Here is a 26,169-nt window from a genome sequence, read left to right as displayed (position 1 = left end):
AAACAAGTCTAAAACAAAGTCCTTTTTTTTATCTAGCAACAAACAAATTGCTCACTTTTATTTCTTGTTTTCTTTCGAGTTCAGTTAGATTTTCGCAAGCGGTTCGTCTGAAATCTGGCACTCGTACTGGATATTTCAATATGATAAAAAAAAGAAGGAAGGCGTCTGTGTCGTAAGTATTCTCCTCGAAGTTAAGGTAAAAATGCGTGCTGATCAAAGGGAAGCCTGGAAATCTTATTGCGCTGTATTTGTGCATCTCGTACCGCTTTATTCTTGATGAAATATTCTTGAATAAAGAAGTTCAAGTACGTTGAGAGTAATGGTTTGAAGGAGTCCAACTGTAGATCGTCAAAAACGGGATAAAAGGGAAAACAACTGAAGTGACGAACAATGTACGTATTTTATGAGGCTGACAAGAAGAGATGAGGGTGGAAGAATTGTACTCGACAGCAAATTTTTGATCTCGAAACAAATACCATATAGAAGAAATAGATTCAGTTTTATGCTGTACTCTAACATGAAACGAACTCACAAAAATCTAAAACCATCGTCTTCAAAAAGATTCAGTTTTATTTTTCAATAGTTTTGTTTAGTAATTGTAGCTCAAAATTGTTTTACAGTACAGCCTGACTTCTTAACACCTTATTTTATTTAAAAATGTTTTGCTAAGTTTTCCTAACTTTCAATCTGTTTTTATAGTAATTTATTATCAGTGAAGGCTTTTTGTTGTTTACATTAAGATGCTTTAATTTGAATTTTTTAAAATTTGTTTCTCGATAAATGCGTGTTAATACGTATTAACAAAATCAAGGACCATATTTATCTCATTGCTTCTGTTTATTTAATTCCTCTCCATCTGTGTGTTTTATCTGTAAATTACATTTCGAAACTGTTGATTATCCTGAGGTAAAATCTGTTCTACCTCTTGAAGGGACCAATTCAGAAATATATAGAATACTGTAGAAAGTGTGACGTAAACTGCGACTTTTAAATGTAAGTTTATTTTCATTGCAATCAATGAAACTTATTGACTAGAAAAGTACAATTTATTCCAATGCCAGGTGTGCTTAGTGAATTATTAATAATATTATTCTACTCTTAGAAATGGTAGAGATAAGCTATCACCTTTTAAACTAACCGAATTTAGATAGTTAATGCAGCGATTCTTAAAGAAGAAGATTCGCGACAGCATTTTCTTTTTTTTTTTCAAAGTGTAGTATACCCAGAATTTCAAAACCATACATGAAAAGGTCTAGACACGTTTTTGCATTAAAAGCAAAAAAATAACCAAACCAATTTTTCCAGACTTCTTCAAAAATTACGCTTAAATAAGAGTGAATCGAAGAGAAGAACAGAATGAGCAATACAGAATGAGTTCAAGGATTTCACAATAAGGTAAAATGATGGAACAATCTAATAAACAGGATAGACTCAAGCCAAGGTCTAGTACTTGTCCCACTGGACTTCGTCAGTTTTCTTGAATGGAACTTCATTCTTCGTAACACGAAAACTCTTTTTTGTCCACGCTGCTACATGACACTATCAAACGTTCAACATCTATTTGAACGTTTTTGACTATTGATTCAAAATAATAGTCAACTAACTACTAGGGCGACGTGATGGATGATCGTATTGATCTGATTTCATCGTGTCAGCGAGTTTCCAATACCATATCATCAATAGGTTGTCATTAACGTTGGTCGATGACTCACTTTAGGTATCGCTAACCGACACCTTATTGATTTTTGCCTATAAAGTATCCAAAATACCAGAACGGAATAATAAATGAACAGTGGTACTCTCCCAATAAATATTCGGACAGTATTCGTGTTGATGGACTCACGGAAACGTTTCCGAAACAGGGTGAATTTCTTATTTCTTTCGCAACTTCCTCCCCCACCCAAAACTTTTCTCTTCGCTCCTCTGTTTCTTGGTTAAACTTGTACTAAATGATCCGTAGCTGACTCTAAGAATGGATGACTTGTTTGTGTGTTTGCATCTCTGAATGATTTATCGCTGTCATGCTTCACTGCTGAAAGGCCCTCTCAAACTCTACATATTTGGAGCGAATCAAGAATGATAAGTGGGCTAATTTCTCATGCATTTTTATCTGAGAAAAAGATGGCATTCAGACACACGAATTGTAACCTATCATACATCCGATATCTATACTGGCGGGAAAAAAAATTGAGGTAACAATCGTTAAAGCCAGAATAAACTTTTCTATTCTTTGTAAAAATGAAAATGACATAAAAATTAATTGCTGATAAAATATTAAAAATGATAATTTTTCGACTGATAATATTATTTATGATACGCCTTTGTAAGTGCATCATGATTATGTTTTCCAACGTTCATTACCAAAAGTCTATATGGCCTAAGACAGTCTTGTAGCGGCTTGAATCCCTGGTGTTGGTACTACTGTGATTGCTTCCGTTCTTCAACTAAAACTTTTAAACTATTGAAGGGTGTCCTTTGCAAGCCGTACTATTCGATTTGAATCCCTCTCGATTCCAGTGACATCACTGGCTACTAATTAATTTTGAAATAAAGTTTTACTATCACAAATAGTAAACTGGACTTTTCTCGAGGCTTAACACAAAGTAGCTCATGATTTAAATATTATATTGTTATTCTGCCAATGTATGAATGATAACGTTATGGAAATAATATTCAAAGGTAGTCTTACAGCACTATTTACTAAGAACTTTATTCGAGTAGCCATTTCGACATGAAACTTAAGTTTGAATTCCTTGTACAATTTCCATGGACTATCCTGGTAAGCAGGGAGGGCTAACTACTAATATCGTATTACTGAACGGGAAACCTGTAGTCATAGAACCAAAAAGGCATTTAACTTCCAGGCAGTTCTACTACGATTGGGGTGCTAGAAATAAGAGCACCTCTGTTGGGGAACAGCGATAACTGTTTCATGTTTCGCTTCTAATACAGTACACTGCTTAACAAAGCAATTTTTAGATTTGAATGTTTCTTTCTTGTATGGATTTTGTATGTTGTAACCGTCGATATCATTAGTTTTAATAATATCGACTGTTGCGATATCGCCTGTACTATTCCCATAATGAATTTTTTGGAAGTCTATTTTAGAATAGACTATGGGTGCTCGTGACAAGTTGTGGTAATTATGGATCAACATTAGAGAAACAATTTAGTGGTAGTCATAAGGATATTCTTTTTTCCTATGCTACGAATGTGGAGAGCCCACAAACCTGCTGTTACCCACAACTGCTGACTTTTATATTGTGGAACTACCAAAGTTTAAAAAGTGTGCGGAAGGAAAGCTGTGGTGTATCCCAAGATACCTTTCTCTGTTGGTTCGGTGCCACACGTTGAACACCTGCTAATTTCCAATCAACCTTCCGGGAAAATCTTGTGACTTGGCAAACAGAATAATTCGGATTACACCTCAGTAACATGGAAGTTGCCACATTTTCCTGATCACAAAGAATCGGATAACTTAAGGGACTTGAATTTAACCGAATACAATGTACAGCTCCTATCTCGTTTAAGAGAGTGGAATATACTGAATCCTAGCTGAAAGACTTTCACAAAGAAAAAAAAAACTGCATGTTTTTGCACTGTTACAGATCATTTTTATGAAGATATTGGTTGGGTTATAATCCAGAAGAGTGGAGTCTTTTCGTAAAAAGTTCAGTTAAAAGTTTGAAGGCTGTGTTGCTTCAATGGGAATATACACATATCGATACCTGTTGCACATTTTATTTGCATTTAAAAAAGACTGTGGTAATGTGAAGCATGTGTTAGGGAAGATCAAGTACGACCAGTATAAATGGGATGTCTGTGAGACCCTCAAGCTGCTGCGATTCCTTATAGATTCTGCAAGGTGGTTTCGCGAAGATTCATTACTGCCTGTTTCTGGTACAGCAAGGCAGTAGATCATTAGAGGAGAAGAGGATGGTCTGCCAAAATTCAGTGGCAGTCAATGTAGTAAACAGTCCCTTGGTTTCAAGAAGCTTAGTTTCTTGGAATCCCTTAGTTCCAAGAAACTAAGCGTTGCTTTTACTACTCCATACAAAGCTGAGATTGGACAAATAATTTTAAAGCATTGGATCCTCATTGTGACCTTCAAGCATATACATTTTCCGTTTCCAAACTGTCTGAAGAAAGAGTGAATGGTGGCATATTTATTAGTCCAACAATAAAGCAGATATTGGCTTCATAAGAAGTGAAAGACAAAATGATGCAGAACGAAATGCCTATAATACGAAACAATCGTTTCGCATTGCAGCTAAAGGGCTTTCATGGTACCATTAAGAATTTCGAATTTATAAAGAAGTTAATAAGTTGATTGAAAATTACGGCGACATTTTTCCCTAATTTGAAATCAACTGACTATCAACGAATCGCCATTACTAGCACTCTCACTTGAATTTCTGCAGATCGAGTCCGATGGTCGTGAAGAACGCAGAGAGATATTAGTGAAGGTGGGATGAAGCTATGATCGATGACTATATCTAGTTCTTGGTTCGGGATGATCACCTTAACCACAAAATATGAAGTTCAAATGTACGCGTTAAGTAATTTTTTTATTATTAATCAGAGGAGGACTTCCAGTTTTTATTTTATGAAATTTGTAGAGCGTTGTTTACTTGTAGTGATGATTATTACTGTATATTTATATATAATTTTTTGAGCAAACCGTTAATACGCAATTAATGTTGCGCAATTAATCAAACCTCAGAAATTAATGTTGCGCAAAAAGGTCATATGGTAATCCGCATACTAAATTCATAAATAAACAGTAAGAAATGCACATAAACAGATCTCCATATGGCACTTTATCTGGAAAGTATAAAAAATTCATTCTTGCTTTCTTTCGAAGTGCCATTTGTTATTGCTTTTTCTAAAATTCATTATTATCCATCTACGACAACTGTCATTACTTTCTGTAGCAGCTACGTTTCCATTTCTTTCAGCTGTGACACTCTTAGAAAAATCACGCATCATAAAGTTTTAGAGGGTTGTCTGGCAATATTTTTTTCAGAAATCCTCTTCTGAGCCTTTCACAGATAAAGTATTCTATAAAGTATTCTCTTTTATCCTTCCAAATGTGTCCTAATTTTTCCCGTGCATTTATTTTCGTTTTCTGAAAGCGGAGCATCGTAAATTGCCCTACTTTTAGTTCAAGTCTTTTTTTTTTTTTTTTTTTGTATTCATATCTACAGCGCAAAGACTGACATTTACATATATTACGAACTTAAAAAAAGCCAACCCATTCATTCAGTTTTTCTCGAATGTATTCACAATATACTGGCGAAGCACCTTTCAGAAATCGAATGTAATCAAAATGAATAATTATCAAAGTATAAACGTTGTGGTATCGTTGGATAATTAAAGTATGCTATGATTTCTGTATCAAATGCTACAGAACTGAGTATTTCATCCTGTCAGTATCGATGGATGACCAAAAGAAAGCCATAGCAGCTAATGCGCCAATAAACAACCATACCACGCTTCTTTGTAATAACTCAACTCCCATTGGATGGATTTTCAATCGCATTTTTTTTTTTTATATTTATAAAAAATATAAATATTTTTTATATTGGCAAAACAATATATATATTTAAAAAAAATAAATGTTAATGTTATCGCTTCTAATTTTTGAACAGTAATAAATTTAAAAAAAAAAAAGTATAATGTAGCTACCTTTTCAAAATGTTTTCAATTTTATTAGAAACAAGAATGAATGCTCCCTTTGAGCATATAAAGGACCCAAGAATTTCGAGGCTGTCTAACTAGGATTCCAGTGGTTTTCCCGTTCAAATGTGGAAACAAAATACTCTTACCTCCGAAAACATGAAAGATTAGTTATCATTCTGTATTTTCCAGAACAGAAATAAATAATATTTTGAATGAAATTATGAATTTCTTTAAATTAGGCATTATAATATTAATCATCAATTTTAATTAAATAATGGGCAGTTAGGAGTACTATCAGAACTTTTTGCTGTCAGCAAGATTTTAAACTGCTTATAATATAATTGTCTTAATGTTCACAGTAGAACTATTGTCATAACGAATTGCCATAATGGCAATTCGTTATGACAATAGTTCGGATTACTTTCAAACAAATAGAATCTCATTTGTTTGAAAGGTATGGCCGAAAACGTTAAATTGCCATAAACGTTAATCTGCCAACTAGGTAGTGTAAAGGTACCTGGGAACCCGGATGAAAAAGGGGTTAAGGGACCCCCGTTTATTTATGTTGAGACTTTGATGCCTTCCTCGATTGAAATCCCCTGGATGGGGCCTTGGTGCTGCTCATCCAGTTTGTTCTGCTCTGAGCTTTAAGACTTTTGCATAAACCAAGCAGCTTAAATCCAAATGGCTGAAAAGAGAATATATCAATAACGCTGACCATTTGTCGAGCTTGTGATATCGCGTTTACAATATTCTCCTGGAAATAAAGCAGAGGAAGTTTCCGATTTACTTCGGAGATACGTTTCACAAGACCAGCAACGTATATCGATATGTCGTAAATATTGTGTTTTTTTTTTTTTTTAATATGTAGATGTTATAAAGATAGATGGCGCTTCCCTGGTCAAATTTTTGGATTCGTCTACTCGATTATTGCAAACAAGCAATAAAAATACGCATACTGTACCGTATGTTGAATTTTTATTGATTTTGCAGCAGTCCGTAGCCGAGTGGGCAGGAGCGGGAGTGCAGTAGCACACGCTCTTTGAGTAGACGGGGGTTCAAGCCCCTGACTGCTGAATACGGTCGATCTGCCAACCCGCACTGGACCAGCGTGGCAGATTATGGTCCATTTCCCTCAACATGAATTGTTGAGGAGGCTTCCATCCTGCAGTGGGTTGATAATGGCTGCACTTTACTTTTTACAATACAAGCAAAATTAGTCACTTCTGAAGAAGCCAAGAAGAGAAGCCTTAATAGAATTTGTGTTTCTTCTCTTGGCACAGTTCTTTATAGCTGTGCAAAAGTTCACTCAGTTCTCAAACGAATATGCACCATTCCTTGTTTAGTTCCTCTTCAACGAGAATGGCCACCCAAGCTGAAGTCTACAGGTATCTTTTTGTCGTGACTCCTTGTGGTGCAGTCTTCATTTTCTCTTTCTCCCGCACTTTTACTCTTTTTTGATCCCGCTCACTCACTCTGATAGCCGTTTGTTCTACTCAGTATCGTGCAATTTCATCATATCCACCACGTTACTTATGTCCAATTCGTCTAAGTCAATTCCCACCACTAACTGAATTTTGGGGCAATGGCAAATTTCTGGACACCCTGGTCATACTCCGGCCATATATTCATCAGTACACCACTCAACTTGAGTGATCTCCTCGGATTTTCAATCCACTGCAGGATGAAGGCCTCTCCAGTAACTTTCCAGTTCCTTCTGTTTTGTGCAATGGCCATCCATTTACTGCCCACAAACTCTTGATTTCATCTGTCCATCTTCGGTGTTGTCTTCCTGGTCTTCTTTTAGCTCCTCTTGGGTACATTGTTATTTTCTTAGTCCATCTGTCGTCATGTCTTCGAGCTTTGTGTCCTGCCAAAGTCTATTTCACTTCTTTAGTTTTGATAAGAATGTCATTACTTGCGTTTGCTGCCTAATCTCTATGTTTCTCTTCTTTAGTTCCATTCTTCGTTGTGTAATTTTCAGCTTCTCTTCCATTCTTTCAGTAAGTGTCCAAGTTTCACTTCCAAAGTCATGGTGGGGAGTATACTTTGGTTCATTATTTTACGTTTCAGACAAATTAGGATATTGCTCCTCAGTATGTGACTATATTTCCTAAATGCTATCCATCCGAAATTAATTCTTCTCTTGACTTCCAGCGATTTATCATTATTACAGCTAATGACTTGTTCCAGATAAGTATATGAATTCACCATTACTGCTTCTTCAATGATTATATCTCTTCCTGTTCATCATTATTTTTCTTTTAACCATATTCATCTTTTGTCCGAAATTCTTACTAATTCTGCATAACTGATTAAGATTTTTTTCTAATTCTTCGGGATTATGGCTCATGATCACAACATCTGCAAATGCCATTCACATTGACTCCTTTCTGCGACCAGTCCAATCTTCTGAAAGCTTCTTCAAGGGTAACAGTATTAGTAAATTAATAAGAGGAGTATACCTCAATATAGTACGTAGAACACTTCCGTATGATACTCTCCAGAAATTAAAAAGGAAAAAACGAAAAAAAAACCGACAACTTACCGGTACATTAAAGTAAAATATAAATAATCAATTTAACACAATTCAAAATCAATTTAAAACAATTAAAATTGAAATTAACGCAATTAAAAGAATCTAACGAAAATATTCAATACGATTTTAGGAAGGAAAATTGTTTTGAATATTTTCGTTAGATTCTTTTAATTGCGTTAATTTCAATTTTAATTGTTTTAAATTGATTTTGAATTGTGTTAAATTTATTTATATTTTACTTTAATGTACCGGTAAGTTGTCGATTTTTTTCGTTTTTTCCGTTTTAATTTCTGGAGAGTATCATACGGAAGTGTTCTACGTACTATATTGAGGTATACTCCTCTTATTAATTTACTAATATTATTATCAACGTAGAACATATTGAGTATTACAGCTCTGATTCATACTATCTAAGGGTAACAGTAAACAACTTCGGCGATATTGTGTCTCCTTATCGAACTCCTTTCTCAATTTTAAATTTGCTACTGTCGGTGTAATCCTAATATGGGAGGTCTATGCCTTGTTTTTCCAGTGCCCGGATCATTTCCTTATGCTTTATGAAATCAAATGCCTTTTTTTTTTATAAACCATAAATGCCAGGCACAATGGCCTTTTATATTCCTTTGTTTTCTCCATCAGCTGTGATATTACGTGAAGGTGATCAATTGTCGAGAATCCTGTCCTAAAGCCAGCTTGCTCTTTCGGTTGATTCTCATCAAGTATTCTTTCTAATCTGTTAGTAATGACCCTTGTGAACAACTTGTAGATGTTGGACAACAAGCTAATTGGTCTATAATTTCCAATTTATCTCCTTTCGTATGCAGAAAAATTATGATTGCATTATTCCACTCCTTAGGCGTCACTCCTTTCCTAATGTATTTTGTGGTGATTCTTGTCAGTTCCTGCCAGTTTCATGTCTCTTCCTCCTAATTTTAATAACTCTACAGTAACTTCACCTTCACCTGGGGTATTCTGATTCTTCATTTTCTTAAATGCATGTTCTACCTCATCAGGAAGGATATCAGGTATGTCATGTGTTGCTAATTTGTGATCCATCTTCCCTGCTGCTAGCATTATTGCCCTTGCTCTTTATATAATACTTCGTAGTAGACTTCTGGTTTTAGAATTATGCCAGTACACCATCGCTATTTTTCAGATTTAGTATCATTTGTCTTTCTCTATTACTGCTCATAGCTGTTAATTTAAATCCTTTGTTTTCCCTTAATGCTTGTTCTACATTTCTTGTGTTAAATCTTTTTACGTCTTCTCTGATCTCTTTCTAATGGCCTTGCATAACTCAGTATACTCAATTTTGTCCTTGTCGGTATTTATCTTGCTCTTCATTTGTGTTTTGATTCATCATAACAAGTGTTTCTTGACTAATCTTTTTTCTTTGGATTTATTTTTACCTATAGGTTTCTTGGGCTTTATCACTTTCAGAAAGTTGTATTCCTTTCGATATCTTGGTCCTGAAAGGTCTGCAGAAGTTCAAAATTGTGTAAGTTCCAGTACATGCTGCTTTTTCTCCTCTTTTGTTATCTCAAAGACCTTCGTATATTATTAAGTGTGCATCTTACCATTCTGTGATCACTTCCAACATTTACCTTGTTTAGGACGGTAACATCATTCCCTATTCATCTTCTGTTAGTGACGATTAAGTCAATTTCATTAGTTATTAATCCATTTGAGCTCTTCCATGTCCACTTTCTGTTCGCCCCCCCCCCCTTTTTTAAAGGGCTCATTACTGACATTCTTCTAGATTCTGTAAATTCCATGTCTTTCCCTCTAATTTCTTTCGCCAATTACAAAATTTTCTATAGTTTCCATTTCTGTGCTGTTTTGTCTCTTTACAACTTTAGCATTGAAGTCCCCCATAATGGTAGTGTAGTGAGTTTTCTGTTCATCTAGAAGTCTCTCATTTCGGTGTACATTTCTTCAATTGCTTCATCATCATGGCTCAGTGTTGGTGCATATATCATTATAATCTTAGTTTGTACCTCTTAGAAATCCTAAGTAGTAGTCTTGACACCCTTGGTGATGTACTTTGAATTCCAAAATATTGGTTTTAATAACTTTATGGACCAGAAATCCAACTCCACTCTTTTCATTGGTGTACAGCAGATTTCCACTTGATAAATTTGTAAGAGATTCGGCGGACTTCCTCCCACGATGCCGTAATGTTGTCTGTGGGCGTCTTAATATTATCCCCCACTAAAATTTCCGAAGTTATTGCTTGTGCTCATTGATCTCTCGCATTCAGTTGTCGCTTTGTCCGCTGAAGATAATGGGCTTTGGATGACATCCTCCTCTATCGGTTGCAACAAAGCGGTAGCATTATTTGTCATGAAAACGACTTGTTATTAACCAGGTGTTCAATGTTATTAACAGGATATTCAGGCACGCTGTCAAAAAAAAAAAAAAAAAAAAAAAAAAAGTTGTATGTTTTTTCCTTACAAGACTTCTTAACGACAGAAGGCACAAAGCGAAAGATTTAAAATTATTAATTAAAAATACGCAATTCGAAACGAATTACGTATTTTTAGTCAGAAGTATCTGTCGATTTGCAGTTCATAAGATACCTTTCAGGGGATATTCTAGGGACTTCAAAGAGCCAAAAGGAGTTTTGTAAACGTGGTACTGAAATGCTAACGGAGAAGATTGCAAAATGTCATATAGAATGAAAGAAAATGGATATTTGATTCGATGTAGTTGCGTTTTTATTTTGAAAAGAGAGAAGAATCAGCATTACTTATGAGATGACTTGATATAATCTACAATTAAAAAAAATTGATACAATCGGAGAGAAGATGCCGTTAAGCAAATATTGAAATAAACTCCTAACTGGAAAAATGCATTGAGATCCACAGATTGTATCATCAATGCCTACATAAATACTCCGTGCATTATTTTCTTAGTTTCACGCTGAAAACACGACAAAAAAGAAAAAGAATGGCACCATCAAATGAAACCAAAGGCGGTGTGAGCTGACAATGCCCAGTCCATATTGCGTATTCAGCGAGGGTGGAAGGGGTCACTTGGTGTTCATAAAACTGATGCGATTCCAGGAAGGATGAAGGACAGTAATGGTATTCATCGTGTGCAGTTGATGTGTAGATGTCGATTGTAACGCATGAAACGATTCCAGCTGGTGCTGCATAAGTGCCGCACTCGCCACGCGATATGTCTCGTTTATTCATGCTTGTCTCTTTTATATCCTTCAGATTACAGCAGAACTCTGTTTACAGACGAGTTTGGCACATTCCGATTCCTTTCTGGGGAAGTTTCGATTCAACCTCAGTAGTCATATAACAGCTCGGGAAATGTTTTATATTTCAGTGTCAGGCTGAAGGAAGAACGTAAATCTAAGTGCGACAAAATAAGGATAATTTAAATAATTCGATCACCACTTCCTTCTTATTGCACTCTGTTACTTCGCCTGCAGGGGGCCAACCACATTTTGGGCCCCCATGTAAAAAATAAAATTTTTAAATAAATTATTTTTATAAATACAAATTTGTATATATATTAAAACTTTTATTTATTTAAAAAACATATATACATTAAAATGCATTATAATAGTTCGTAACTAATAAATATTCAACCTTTTTAGGTCTATTTATTTATTATAATAATATTCTACGTTCAAAAGGCGACGAATTAGTCAATTACTTCTTCTACAGCGACTGCAGCAGTTAAATCCTGTTCCACCTATGAAAGCAATAAGTAGTTCAACCCTTCTTTCATGACGCTTCTTAATTTTAGTGACAAATGGGCCTGGAGTACTGGGGTCCATAGTTTAATAATTTTCAAATAGATATTTACAGTATACCCAGTATAAAATAAAATATAAGTACAAATTCAGTAGCTTTCGGAACTCGTGTCCCTTTATCAACTGACAAATTTGAATACATTACAAGCAAAGTGTGGCACGTTACTCATTCGTCATTGTTGTAGCACGGACGTGTGCTGCCTTGCGCCAGTGATCATCCATCAATAAAACGGTTGTCTCTAGGATGGGATGTATACGCATGCCTTTCTGGCGATTTAATGCCTTAGGGTTGTTTATTATGTTTAGTGACTCTAGCCATAGGCGGTGGTGAAAGTGTCGCGCGTGGTCCACTATCTCAAAGTCGCGTTTGGGGTCAAGATCGTGGTTGGTAGCCCAAAAATGTTCTGCAAGCGCGGACTGGTCAGTTTCGGCAAGCCGGATTGCTCTGTCGTGTTCCGTGAGGCGATCCTGGAGACGTCTCGATGTCTCACCTACGTAGCAACTGTTACAGGCCCTACAGGTGATACGGTACACTACATTGCTGCGTAAGACAGGTGTGATAGGGGTCTTCACGCTGGAGACGAGTGAACGTAGTTTCCTACCGGGTAATTGCACACATTTGATGTTGTAACTTCTAAGGACCTTCGAGATACGTCCTGACACTCCTAGATAGTACGGAATGTAGGCGGACGACATGCCGACTTGCTTCGGAGGTCTTGGATTGGATGTAAGTTCTTCTGCCTGTAACAGGCATCTGTTTAGTACATGGGATGGATAACCGCATCTGGTTAGGTCCGCCTTCACACGGGAGATCTCGTTACGTCTAATTGTGTCGGTTCCATAAACCGGGTATTCCTCTCAGACCTATAGTGTCTTGCTGCAGTGCCCCAACGTATGAACTGTCCAAACACATCGCGAGCCTCCTCTCGCCTCTTATAGGTAATACATCTCACACCGTTAAAAACAGCAGTGAATTCATTAACATCATTAAGGACATTTCAATCCCTGATAACTCTGTCATGGCATCATTTGACGTGGTTTCTTTATTCACCTCGATTCCCGTCCAACAGGCCGTGCACTGCGCCAGAAGGCTCCTTGAGAGCGACTTAAGCCTCCAATCCAGGACGTCACTATCCACTGATGACATCTGTACTGCCCTCAACCTATGCCTCTCTAGCAGCATCTTCACCTTTGAAGACTCACTCTACAAACAAGTACATGGCACTGCTATGGGTGCCCCTGTCAGTTCCGTAGTAGCTAACATCGCCATGGAAGATCTGGAGAAGCAGATACACCAGAACCCACCTACACCTATTACAACGTGGTGTAGATACGTCGACGATATTTTTACCATAATACCACGTGGTTCTGAAACGGTACTACTAGAATACCTCAACTCTCTATCCAATTTCATCAAGTTTAAGGTAGAATCAGAGGTGGACGGTTCGCTCCCGTTTCTGGACGTGCTAGTGCATCGCGTAGGCCCACATCTAGAGACCTCAGTATACCGCAAACCCATGTGGTGCGGTCAATTCACCAACTACGGGTCCGGCCACGCTCCAAGCCATCTCAATAGCACTGCCCGCACCCTGTTCTCCTGGGCCTGGAGCCATTCCAGCACCGACACAATTAGACGTAACGAGATCTCCCGTGTGAAGGCGGACCTAACCAGATGCGGTTATCCATCCCATGTACTAAACAGATGCCTGTTACAGGCAGAAGAACTTACATCCAACCCAAGACCTCCGAAGCAAGTCGGCATGTCGTCCGCCTACATTCCGTACTATCTAGGAGTGTCAGGACGTATCTCGAAGGTCCTTAGAAGTTACAACATCAAATGTGTGCAATTACCCGGTAGGAAACTACGTTCACTCGTCTCCAGCGTGAAGACCCCTATCACACCTGTCTTACGCAGCAATGTAGTGTACCGTATCACCTGTAGGGCCTGTAACAGTTGCTACGTAGGTGAGACATCGAGACGTCTCCAGGATCGCCTCACGGAACACGACAGAGCAATCCGGCTTGCCGAAACTGACCAGTCCGCGCTTGCAGAACATTTTTGGGCTACCAACCACGATCTTGACCCCAAACGCGACTTTGAGATAGTGGACCACGCGCGACACTTTCACCACCGCCTATGGCTAGAGTCACTAAACATAATAAACAACCCTAAGGCATTAAATCGCCAGAAAGGCATGCGTATACATCCCATCCTAGAGACAATCGTTTTATTGATGGATGATCACTGGCGCAAGGCAGCACACGTCCGTGCTACAACAATGACGAATGAGTAACGTGCCACACTTTGCTTGTAATGTATTCAAATTTGTCAGTTGATAAAGGGACACGAGTTCCGAAAGCTACTGAATTTGTACTTTTATTTTATACTGGGTATACTTCTTAATTTTGTTTTTATATGACTCATTTTGGAAAAAGTTCGCTTAGGAGTGCAGCTTGTACCATCTAAAACCTGAAAGTCGTATGTCACTTTTGTGAAATTTGGGTATAATTTATATCGATCGGCATCATTAAGCCACTTGCTCCAGGTTAAAAGATTTTTGCAGTTTAGATGATCAGTGGCTTTTAACAATGATATTTCTGTCTGTAAATCCGTGAAAGATAATTGAAAACAGTCGCAGACTGTTTTCAATTATCTTTCAATCATATATTTAGATGTAAGATTTAAATTCAAGGAGATTCCCCATAGATTTGATTACTAGGATTATTTCTTGATTAAATCTACTCTACGGCATTCATTAGGGTATCAAGAAGTGGGTAATAAAAATTTATTCGTAAATCTTCTTCTAAATATCAAAGTGATGTTGAGTATTTCTATTTCCGAGGGCCCATATCCCACTCAACCTAAGCTAGGAGACCCTTCCTGCCTAGACGGAAGAAACAAATACAGAAAGATGAGCAAAGAAACCACTCCATTGAAGACACTACAATTAACAAGCCCACGTAGATAAAATGGCTTCAATTGCATGACTCACGAGTGGGACGTTCTTCTCGGATATTGCAGGATTCATGTTCGCCATTCAAGACCAGGTAATCAACACCAGGAACTATAGAAAACACATCGCCAAGAATCCGGAAGTGACAACTGATACATGTCAACGATGGTACCTATCTTCAGAAACGACCCAGCACATCACCGCAAAACGCAGGGTGACCGAGACAGAGTACACCAACAATGACCAGGTCGCCAGAATAATACATAAGAAGCTAACGAGGAAATACCAGTTGATTAAGGCGGTTGCAATAGGGTTTCAGGAGCATCAGTGACTAAGGTCATATTGCTCTCTGTATATATCTGTAAATTGCGGATGTACTGTGGTCGATTTTCTGTTTGCTGGACGAAAAACCCGAGTTTTCGGGGGAAAAACCATACTACCCTCGCCTGAGACAGGCTAATTCAGCCACGTAGTGAAAAAGACACATCAAAATTCCTCGCGTCATTGACGGGACTCAAACTCGGGTCTTTTCCACCTGGTGTGAAGAGAACGGCGATTCTGCCAACTTGTTACTGACGAGGATAGTTGATCAGGAAAAATGCATCGTATTACAAGTACGAACCCCAGATTGTACTACAGATCCAACCCACAAACTGTACTGGGGCCGCTCCATAATAACGGACAAGATGATTCCGCACAACAGATCGGCCATAACCTTCGTTGACAAGAAGGAAAAGACTACCCACCTGATCGATATAGCCGGGCCGAACACCAGCAACCTCCAGAAAACCTATGAGGAAAAGATCAGGAAGTACACATGCCTAAGATAGAGGTCAACGAGATGTGGCGTATGGAACAAGTAACGACAATCCCGATCACCATGTCAACCACCGGCATCGCGCCAAATGCTCTACTCAAGAGCCTAGCAGCAATAGGTTTCTCAGAGAACACCTACAAGGTTGATTGATTGATTTATTTGGTAGTTGCTGGCGCATCGGCTTCTGTGGCCATATTGCACCTCCCAAGGTTTTTGCAGTACTTTGATCCAAGCCCGAGGCGGAATCGAACCCGCGACCTTTGGGTTGCCAGGCAGGTACTTTACCCACTCGGCTAGCCCGGTCGGCTACACCTACAAGGAACTCCAGAAAAAGTCGCAATCCCGAACACCTGTAGGATAGTCAGAGAGTTCCTCGACCAACAGTAACAGCCGGACATAACCACCCTGTGCACTTGGTACCAGTACCCGTCAAACGGATGGAACACCCCAACAGGAAAAAAATAATAATAATTCATTAAAGTAGGGTAGAGCCATCGATGCATATGATTCATGCTTTATATTAAATTGTAAAATACATGCAATACTGCTGTTTAAAGCACAGCTCTATGTCCAAGATAATAACCGGCTTTATCTGAGAAAGGAGTATTAATGTATCCATGGGCGTATTTAGGTGTGGAAGAGGTTATGGCTAAATCATGGGAGCTAAAAATATAACAGAGATTTGCGAATTCTCACTAATAGTTAAGATTCTCGAAGTTCGAGAAATTGTGCTCTTCCTTCATGGACAATTTCCTTCACCACGACTTAATTTGGTAATTATGAAATTTTAACGTCTAGATGATATTATGTCGGTTACAGAATGCTACAAGAACGGCTCCCAATGGATGATCGTGAAGTTGGGCAGCACTTTGTGGAGCTCCATTAGACATTATAAGGACGATCTTTCTTTTAATCTCTTAGTGCTCCACTGTGTGTGTGTATATATATATATCGATGTTTCGTACAAAGGTTAAAGCTATATAAGTGTTTGTTACCTAGAGTAGTGGGCGATGTAGAAATGTACTTCAAGTTGAACTTTTTAATTTTTCTTTCTAATCATATACGTTTCTTACATTTCTGTTCATATTTCCTTTGCAGTTTTTTCGACATTATGAAAATTTTCTTCAACTCAGCCGCTTTTTTTGTAAAAAAAAAAAAGGTGCCTTACTCATTCTTTGCTATTAGGAAAAATTGAAAATTAAATGGATATGAAAAGTCCTCTGAAATTTTTTTCTCCTGATATTATTACTTTAGTAGTAATGTTTTCAGAATAAGAACAACAAATTAAGTGTATTATACCACACAGTTTATTAAACATAAATTTATTATTCAAGTATATAAAAATAAATAAATAAAATGTGAGTAAAATAAGCAACAAATAATAACATAAGTAAAAATAACTTGATAATAAAGTTTTTGTAGAATATTCCAAATTTTTATTAAGTTCTCATTAGACACCCTATGCCAGGGGTTGGCAACCTTTTTTGAGTGAAGAGCCATTTTTGATTTAGTTTTAAAAAAAAATCCGAAGAGCCGCACCTCAGCTCAAGCTGGGGGGGGGCGAGAGTTGTTTAAGAAATGAAATAGAGTAGGAAGGTGTTTATTAAAATATATATATATATATTGAAATATTATTTATTAATACTGAAAAAACGTAACAAACATCCAATTAGGTACAAATTAATGTGACTTTTGCTGATGAACTTCTTGAGAAAGTGTCTTCCAACATCATGCGAGTAAGTCGTAATTAAACATGCTCGCATTGTTCAGATGAAGGTTCCTTGATTTATTTTTAATATAGTTTATGTTCAAAAATATTTGCTCGCAGAAATACGTCGAACCAAAAATTGAGAAGTCCAAAAGCAAATATTTTCAAATTTATATATGGGTCCGGCAAGTTACACCACGTCGAACACAATTTGGTCCGCATTTTAAACTCATCTATCGCCGTCCATTTGTGTAGAATTGCATGAGCAGCCTTTTGCCTCTCCAAATCCCCAATTTCAGTTTTAAGGCATTTTAGTCTTTCACTCCACATGTCCTTGATTTTTCAGTCCTCTAACTCCGTTTCAATTTGTGGCTATAAAGTTGAAGAGCCGCAGTTACATGTTAAAAGAGCTGCATGCGGCTCGCTAGCTGCAGGTTGCCTATCCATATGCATTTAAAATTTTTCTGAATTTTAAATGCATATGATAAGTCTTTCATGCTGAGCAAAGAGCAGCCTTGAGAAAGAGAGAGAGCAAGTTGATCAATTTCTTTGAAGGTAAGGATACGTCGTACATTTGATTACATGGCAACAGAATAAACTATTGGCAATAAGATTTATACACCAATGCCTTTTACCATGAAAATCAAGTCTGATTCTATCCGACTGCATCACGAAAGAAAGAAAGAAAGAAAGAGGGGGGGAGGATTGTTGTCAGGAAAATATATACCAATTTATCCCTAGTCCACGAGGTCAGTTATTTTACAGAAATCGACGCACAGTCGATTATTACTAAGAATGGAATCCAAAATCAAAGTAAAGACCCCCACCTCGCGAGAAGTAAAGTGAAAAAGTATAATAAAATAAAATGAGTAAGATGAGAACAAGAAACAAATGAAAAACAGATAAAATAAACTAACGAACTATCTTAAATGAATAGCAAACAAACCCTTTACTAAACTAGAGTGTTTAATTAATTCAAAACTCAATGAAAAGTTGGTGAAATAATATCGACATCTATACAGAAAGTATTCAATTCATTTTCTTTAATGAAAAACTTGGAAGTTGAGAAAACGGTTACGTAAGATATTTTTTCGTAAATCAAATTTGTGCTTTCAAAAATTGTTGCTCATAAGACTTGTAAATCCGAAATTAATGTGATTACTTTTCCTTGTTTAAGAACGTTAGTGAACAAACTAGTGTAGTTTGAAATTGGTTTTCCGAGTGGAAAGGGGGGGGACGAGGTTTTAGTAAGAATAGCAGGATTTTTAATATTTAATTTCTCTGTTTGTTATTTCACTTGCTGTTAGAGCAGTTAACCTGTGGTCAGCGAATTTCTACCAGAAATTTCACAGAAAATATTTTACAATACCCAAAGTCATTTCTATTGAACTCTGAATCGAAAACTTTTCATAAGTTACGAAACAGAAACACCTATTTGTCCACGTTATATTTTTCGTAGATTTAATAGCTTTGTAATCCAAAGTCACATCATCTTTATGAAAGCTTTGACTACTTCAGTATTCCCTACACTAATCAAAGTATTCTGGGAAGAGGGAGAGAGTGCCGGTTTGGCTTCACCGTCCTTTGAGTGAAGTGACAAAAACTTTCTTCCTTGAATTAACAAATAACGGTTTGAAACACTGACGTCAAAACTACATTAAAAAGGTTAAAAATAAGAAGAGAACGTTAACTGCATATAACGAATAAATGCGTAATAATTAAGGATTACCTGCATGAATTCCTACTGGTCTGATTTCTTTGAAATGTATTGATGCATATCACCCCCTCGTCCAGATTTGGACCATCTTAAAACAAGAAATCAAGGCTTTGTTGATTTTAATTCATGGGTGCATAACTCCAAATCCTGCGCGAAACTTATCACAAATGCTCATCTAAGTTCATTCACTAATCGTATTCCGAGTCCAAACTTTCCTTGCGTGATAATCTTTTATAAATTTCAGTTTTCAGATATCCTCAGATCAAAAATCACCGTTGTTTTCTGAAGAGTCTTCCACGAAGAATATAACCAAATCTGCGCTTGGATAACTTAAAACCATCTTGATGGCTGGCGCAGTTAATCTAATTTGGTAATCTCTGATAAAAGGGAAACTAGAAGCGGATAGCACGGCGTAAACAACCTTAGCAATCACTAACAGCTGGAAATAGCGACTTTATTGATCTATGGAAAGCAACACGAGCATATATTTCTCAAGTGCATTTTAAAGGGAAATTGATGAGAAATTTAACAAAGCTACCTCTAATTTCACGATGTCAAAACGAAATTTATTTTGGTTCTTATCAATTTAACGACAACACGGTCGGGGCTGTTCGTCGTCAGCCCCATCCGTGATAAAAACGCAGGGATACTCCATTTTATATGGAGATCACTCCTAAAATATTAAAAACCAGAACATGAAGTCTGCTCAACAAAAACGAAACTAACTACATATTTTGTCAAAAGTATATTCAAATTCATGCATACATAAATCAGAAACTTATAAATCAGTTCTTTTCATTGGAACATTATTAACCTTCGTCGCTAATGCGCCAATAAACCCGAAACAATCCGCCAACACAGATTCTCAATGATTCTGACTCCACGATTTATTACGAACATGCAACGACATTCATCTTAATATTTTGAAGAAAAAAACTGGAAGTTTAACAACAGAAATCCTTTGAGCTAGTTTTAAAAAAGGTAATTTACTGAAAGGATCCGCGTTCTATTCAAACTACTCTGGAAATAGGTGCAATGCTTTTCCGACTGACGGAAATTTAACCAATGGCTTCTGTTATTCAATATAAATATTTCAGAGAGATGGGTGGAAATGTGTAAAGAAATGACTGGTTTTGTGTAAACCATTCTGCTGATGAGTTGGGTTACTTTACGATGATAAAACCTTTGGCCATAGTGTACTATTTCAAAGGGTATGCCAGTTCATTTTTTTCCTCTCGTGCATTACATCTGTAAAATATATCCACTAGCTACTCTATCCTGCCCAACATATTTATGCCTAGCATTATGAACTGTGGTGTTTGTTAGAATCCTCAAAAACCTTAACTGTTTTCTTATTTATAATGATTATTTTTAAATTCGGATTGCACATTTTGTGCAATCATAGGAACAACAGTTATGAACATTGGGATCATTAAAGAGATTTTGGATTTCATCGCAGCCGTTAACTGCTATCCTTTAAACCATCTGTGAATGCCTTTTACCTGCGGCGTCTGAAGACTACCTCAAAGTAGTTCATTCTACTTGAATTATAAAATAATCCCTGTTTAAGTTAACCTAGCAATTCACAATCTCCACTGCATTAAAATTCAACACGCTATGCTCTTAATACATGAAATATTGAAAACTATTTACTCGAGAATACTAAATTCCCAAATTCATCTATTGAACTTTTCCTTAAATTGTGGTAGTCACGTTATACTAGTTAAGATCGCTTTCGTAGGAGTTTATAAATCATTAAACACAGGTTAATTAGTACTCTGTGTATTAACTCAATTAATCATTATAAATGAGATATCCACCAAGGAATTTCGGTAAAGTAAAACGCATTACTGATGCTTCTCTAACGGGCAATATTTCACAAGTGTCCATATCACACTTGAATCTTAAAATGTCTCTCTTCCTCTGAGAGCCTAATAAAATTAGAAGTTAAAGCAATAATTACAATGGTTACATAATATAAATCTTTTCAAAACGAACTACGCAATCACCTTCTGATTAATGTAGTGTTTTAAGATTACGCTGCTGGGCTACTGATTCAGAACAGATTTAAAAAACTGTTAGAAAAAGCCTCAGTTGTGTACGTAGTCAAGGGCAAATTATTAAGTTTTCTGCAAAGTGCACCGCTCTGATATTGCTAAACAAGTCACCACGAGTTCCTCGATATTGCACGAACACTTCAAATAAAACACGCTGCTCCAGAGGAAGAAACTTGCTGTTATTTGTGTAAAATGCGTGCTATTGCCCAGATAGTTTTTTAGTCATTACTGGCACCTCGTCGGTTGGCACAGCAAGCGAAGAATTGACAACCCACTGCTGAAATATTTCTCTAATAATTTCCTAATAGCAGCCGAAACAACCGTATGGATATCGTCCCACGCTTCAAAAAGAAACAACGAAATTCTTTTTCCGGAGTAGTGATTTTTATTTGACGTGCAGTACCGAGGCAACTCGTAGTGGCTTGCTTGGAAATATGAGATCAACGTATTTTGTAGCAAACTTAATGTATACTTGGTTACTTACACAACTGAAGCCTTCACCCCTTATATTAAGTTTGTTGTAAACTCTTTCTCTGAACTTACTTCAGCAGGTTTAGAGAAAGAGTTTAAGAGCAACTTCACACAGTTCGGCTGTAATTAACCTTCTGGCATTTGTAAACTTTAGTTTGCTAATGACGAATAACAAAGCTCACCTTCGTAGAACCGCAAAATATTCACTCCACTTCTATAAGCTTTTAAGAATATCTTTATCTTTTTCTTCCTCATTCGACGAACATGTGGCTACTTCCTCCCTTAATCTGCATTCCTGATTTGCTCATATACTTCAGCTATGTGCCACGTTTTTCCTAATATTCACCATTGCAAATTTTACCAACACCCACATTGTTCCTTCACTCACGCACGCACTGAGCATATTTAATCTCACACGTTTACTCTTTAAGCTGTATACTTTACGCTGCCCCCCCCCCCCCCTCCAATGTACGTTAGCTACTGCGTTTCCACCATTTCTGAAAGTAACTCGCTTTAATCTGTCTTCACTTAGCACATCTACCTCGACGAAACTCTTATTTCATTCACATCCCTGTGATTTTATAAAATGCAACGTTCCTACATCCTTTCTTCTCTCCAACCAACCACCCACTCACATTCTTTAGGGAAACTCTTTCGCCGAATCAGCTACCACCAACTATGAGGGGAAGAAGGTGGGATTTAAATTAGCATAAAATCACAAATGCCTCTTGTGCGTCTATACCTACAAATTACATGCATTCTGCCGGTAGATCTCTCTAAACTTATGCAGACAAATTGTGGTCAACCAAACTAACCATAATCGTCTTATCCAACCAAACTAATTCATGCGACCCAACCCCTTTTATTGTGTCCATACTCACGTTTATTTTACTCTTGTTTATGACATTAACTCCACCTTAGGATAGTTTCTCGAAATTGCAGAGTTGCATATTTTTTAATTAAATCATGGAAGCCACCTAATCGCATGTTCTTGCTTTTTCTGTTATATACCAAGAACAAGCCATTTTATTAAGATTAAATGTCTTATTTTTGGCTTTCTAATTAATCGTATTTTGTTTCTTAGAAGCTGAAGTTGCAAAAAGCGTAAATCAAGTGGGGATGTGGGGGAGCTGACACTTTTTTTCTGTGGTTCACTGGGCTTTACATAATGCAGTTATCGCAGCTCACTGTTTGTTAATTAAGTGAGTTTATTCCGTTCCCCTTCCACCGATAACGGACATCGAATTTAAGGTAATTAGAATAAAATATATATATTATGGAATCAAACTACTTTTTAATCTAAATTTATCCTCTGCCTTCATTGTTTACTACGAATGGTGTCTAATCAGGTGTGTGTAAAATAAATTAGCTTTTGAGAAATGTTAAACCATTTTAATTTCTGTCTGTTCTGTTTTTCAATTACTTTATCAGCACCAGGTAGGATTTCGTGTGTCTAATGAAACTAAATAACACAGGTTTGTTCAAAACAATCAGGGATATCTCGAGATCACGCCATTCTGTAACAAAATCAGTATCGTTGTTCCTCGAACATTGCAATGGAGTAATTTTCCGATTATTAGAAACAAAAAATGGCTACCAAAATTTACAAAAGAAAAAGAAATTTAATAATTATTAAAATTATTTGATTACTAACCTATAAAAATGGAATGGATGAAAGGAGTGAAATGAAATTGTGTCGTCATTAATAACTAATATTAGCGTCATGGAGGCGGATTCCTCGTACAATGTATGGTCTCATGCTATCGCTACACCAATTATCGTACTTTAGGGGCATGGAAGTGATCGGCTTATCGAAGAGATCCTGAGGAATTCTAGGCCACTCTCCAATGAGAAGTTGGTGGGTACGTTGTGCAAAATGTGATCGAAAATCCCAGAATAACTCGCTGAAAGAAAATCCATCTAATCACCTGAAATCGGCTAACTGTGGTTGTTAATTGATGGAGCCTTTTAAGAATTCCTCTAATCTCCAACACGATTTGAATTCACGTCTTTCCAAATGATACTTCATGGTTTTGTTTGAGATACCGATAGGTAATAAATGAATTCATATCTTTAAAAGTGACATGTAGGATGGGTGGTCAAACTGCTCTACCTCTCAAGTAGAAATAATAGGATGATAACAACAAAAGTATTTTTAATTTTTCAACATGTCTCCTGAAACACTAATACACTTTTGTCAGCAATCAAGGCTTTAATTCCTACCAAAAATATTCCCGTGGTTGGTTATCCACAGGAATATTTGTATTTCAAAAAAAAAAATCTCGAACCCAATTATTTCAATATTAGAGGTAAAGCATTTTGATCGCCCCTCGTATAAGTATTTATACATGTCCAAAAAATTAATTACGTTCTCCACATAATGAGATAACTTACATGCTGATAGGTCACTTACAACTTGGTTAGGAAAAACCGAATTTACTCAAATTGGATAGCCAACTTATGAGCTCATTCAAGAAAGTATAAAAATGCAGGTTTACAAAGTAATATTCAAGCTGAAAGTTGGCAGAAGATTTAGCAAGTGAACTCATCGTGCGTGTTAAGAGAAGGATAAGACCAAGAAAAGGAAACTTCTAGCAGTCTTCTGAATCTAAGGACGAGCTATAAGTAATTTGCCACGAGCATTCCATTAAGCTCGCTTGATTAATGTCCGTAACCTAATTAGAATATCGGCTATCCGTGTTAATTAGGTGGACGCTTATTAGTGGAACTCTTGTGTTACTAAATGGACGCTGTAACTGTCCATTACTAATACAAAGTTCCTTGCTTTGCGAGAAGCGGCTTTAACTTTCAAACATCCCTTGTCTAAGCTGCGAATGACCTCCGCATCGCTGGCAGCAAATTAAATTTCGCCTTGCAGATGATTGCCGAAAGTAGGCGATCATGCTGGCATCTATCTTATCCTATAATCATTAAAATGTCCACGTCAGTGGTAAGTTCTGATAATCAATAATCAGGATGGAGGCAGGATTATTTGCATTCACCAACCATAGTTTGACAAAAACGATGCTGCCAACTTAACCCACATAATCCCCTTGGACTCTGTTAGCTAAAGCCATCCAAGAAAATAAAAAAAATAAGAAGTTTGTCTAATGCGACAGGATTTAGGAAAATTAAATTTCAACCAAATTTGGTTTCTTAGTTATATCTAACAGCTTTTATACATCTCAGTTATATTTTAATAGGGAAAAACAAGGTCCTTGAGGTTGTCATAGACATTCTCTCAGATATGCCAGACAAGCTGTACTTGCTACCTGGGAGTCTAAAACGGTGATGGAACTGATATTCGGGTGACACTCAAGTCAAGGGGACCCAATTCCGGCGAAGTCCGGACGATCTGTGACAGCCAAATCCTCTGCTTGCACCTTCACGATGGTGAGACTGTTAGTAATCCTGGGTATAACCTCCATGCACAAGTACATGGTGGGTGACCACCCAGGTGTGAACCAACGTAAACAGGGGTCGAGGTGTGGCGCCCATACCACATGGAAGAAAGCCGCCCCTCTATGTTACCAGGCAGTACTAGGTGGAAGATGACTCTCATCAACCGGTGAAATACCACCACTTTGCTTATTGGAGGCTTGAAGTGGTGGAACCCATGTTTAGCCTCTAGAGCAAAGTTCCGGTCAACCCTTCCCTATCTCTTCCATCATGCAGTATGATTGATGACTTTTGAGGTTATGATGAACGTCGTGGCGAGATCCAATATTCCTTACGTTTCGAGGGTACAGCTCTAAAACGGTTTTCGCAGGCCAGCCGCTAGTTAGTACACCGGACCGAACCTATTGGTAACTCTCTAGGAGGCTTCGGGATCAGCTACTGTATAATCTTGCTACCTCTACTCTGCCAGATAGTGACTGGAGGGAGTCCGAGTAGTGCGTATGCGGGGAGCATTGTCGAGGCCACGTTATGTCAAGGATCTGGGTATATTCTTACCACATGTACGCCATATCCAAAAATTTCATTACTTCATACAGCATGTCCCACCCACTTTTTCTTACTATTGAATACACCATGAATTGTCAAACTAATAGAGCAAGCTTATCTGCGAAAAGATCTAAACCTCCCAAGGACTTCCTAATTCATTTCACAAATATACGTGGTCTCAATTCTAATCTCAACGATGTCCATTTCCACTTGCAGTCTGCCAAACCCCATGTACTTTTTCTGACAGAATCTCAATTATCGGTTGATTCAACTACTGCTCATCTCAGATGCCCAAATTATTCGCTGTATGATTCCTTTCGCCTCAAAGGTGGTACTTGTGCATATGTCCGTTCTGATATTCCCTGTCAGAGACTTGGCAATTTGGAATCTCCTCTCTTTGATCTTCTCTGGCTTAAAATCTCTCTACCTCATTGTGTCAAATTCATCTGTTGTCTCTACCGTTCTCCCAACTCGACTAATCACTTGGAGCTCTTTGACTTCCTTTCGTTG

The 26,169-nt window shown here is 37.3% G+C and overlaps 1 long non-coding RNA gene across 1 annotated transcript in view; it reads right to left on the bottom strand.

Moving 5' to 3' along the window:
- LOC150089488 (uncharacterized) overlaps positions 1-21,941 on the bottom strand; it is a 174,294-nt gene extending 152,353 nt beyond the window's left edge. The window contains exon 1 of the long non-coding RNA XR_016548101.1: positions 21,897-21,941. This is a non-coding gene — a long non-coding RNA (uncharacterized LOC150089488). The remainder of the gene's footprint in view (positions 1-21,896) is intronic.
- Positions 21,942-26,169: the final 4,228 nt, after the last annotated feature.

Source organism: Mastigoproctus giganteus, chromosome 2 (genome assembly GCF_048544385.1).
Source record: "Mastigoproctus giganteus isolate SK-2022 chromosome 2, ASM4854438v1, whole genome shotgun sequence".
Taxonomy (NCBI): domain Eukaryota; kingdom Metazoa; phylum Arthropoda; class Arachnida; order Uropygi; family Thelyphonidae; genus Mastigoproctus; species Mastigoproctus giganteus.
Note: the sequence above shows the minus strand (reverse complement) of the source record. Positions and strands in the feature narration are given on the sequence as shown.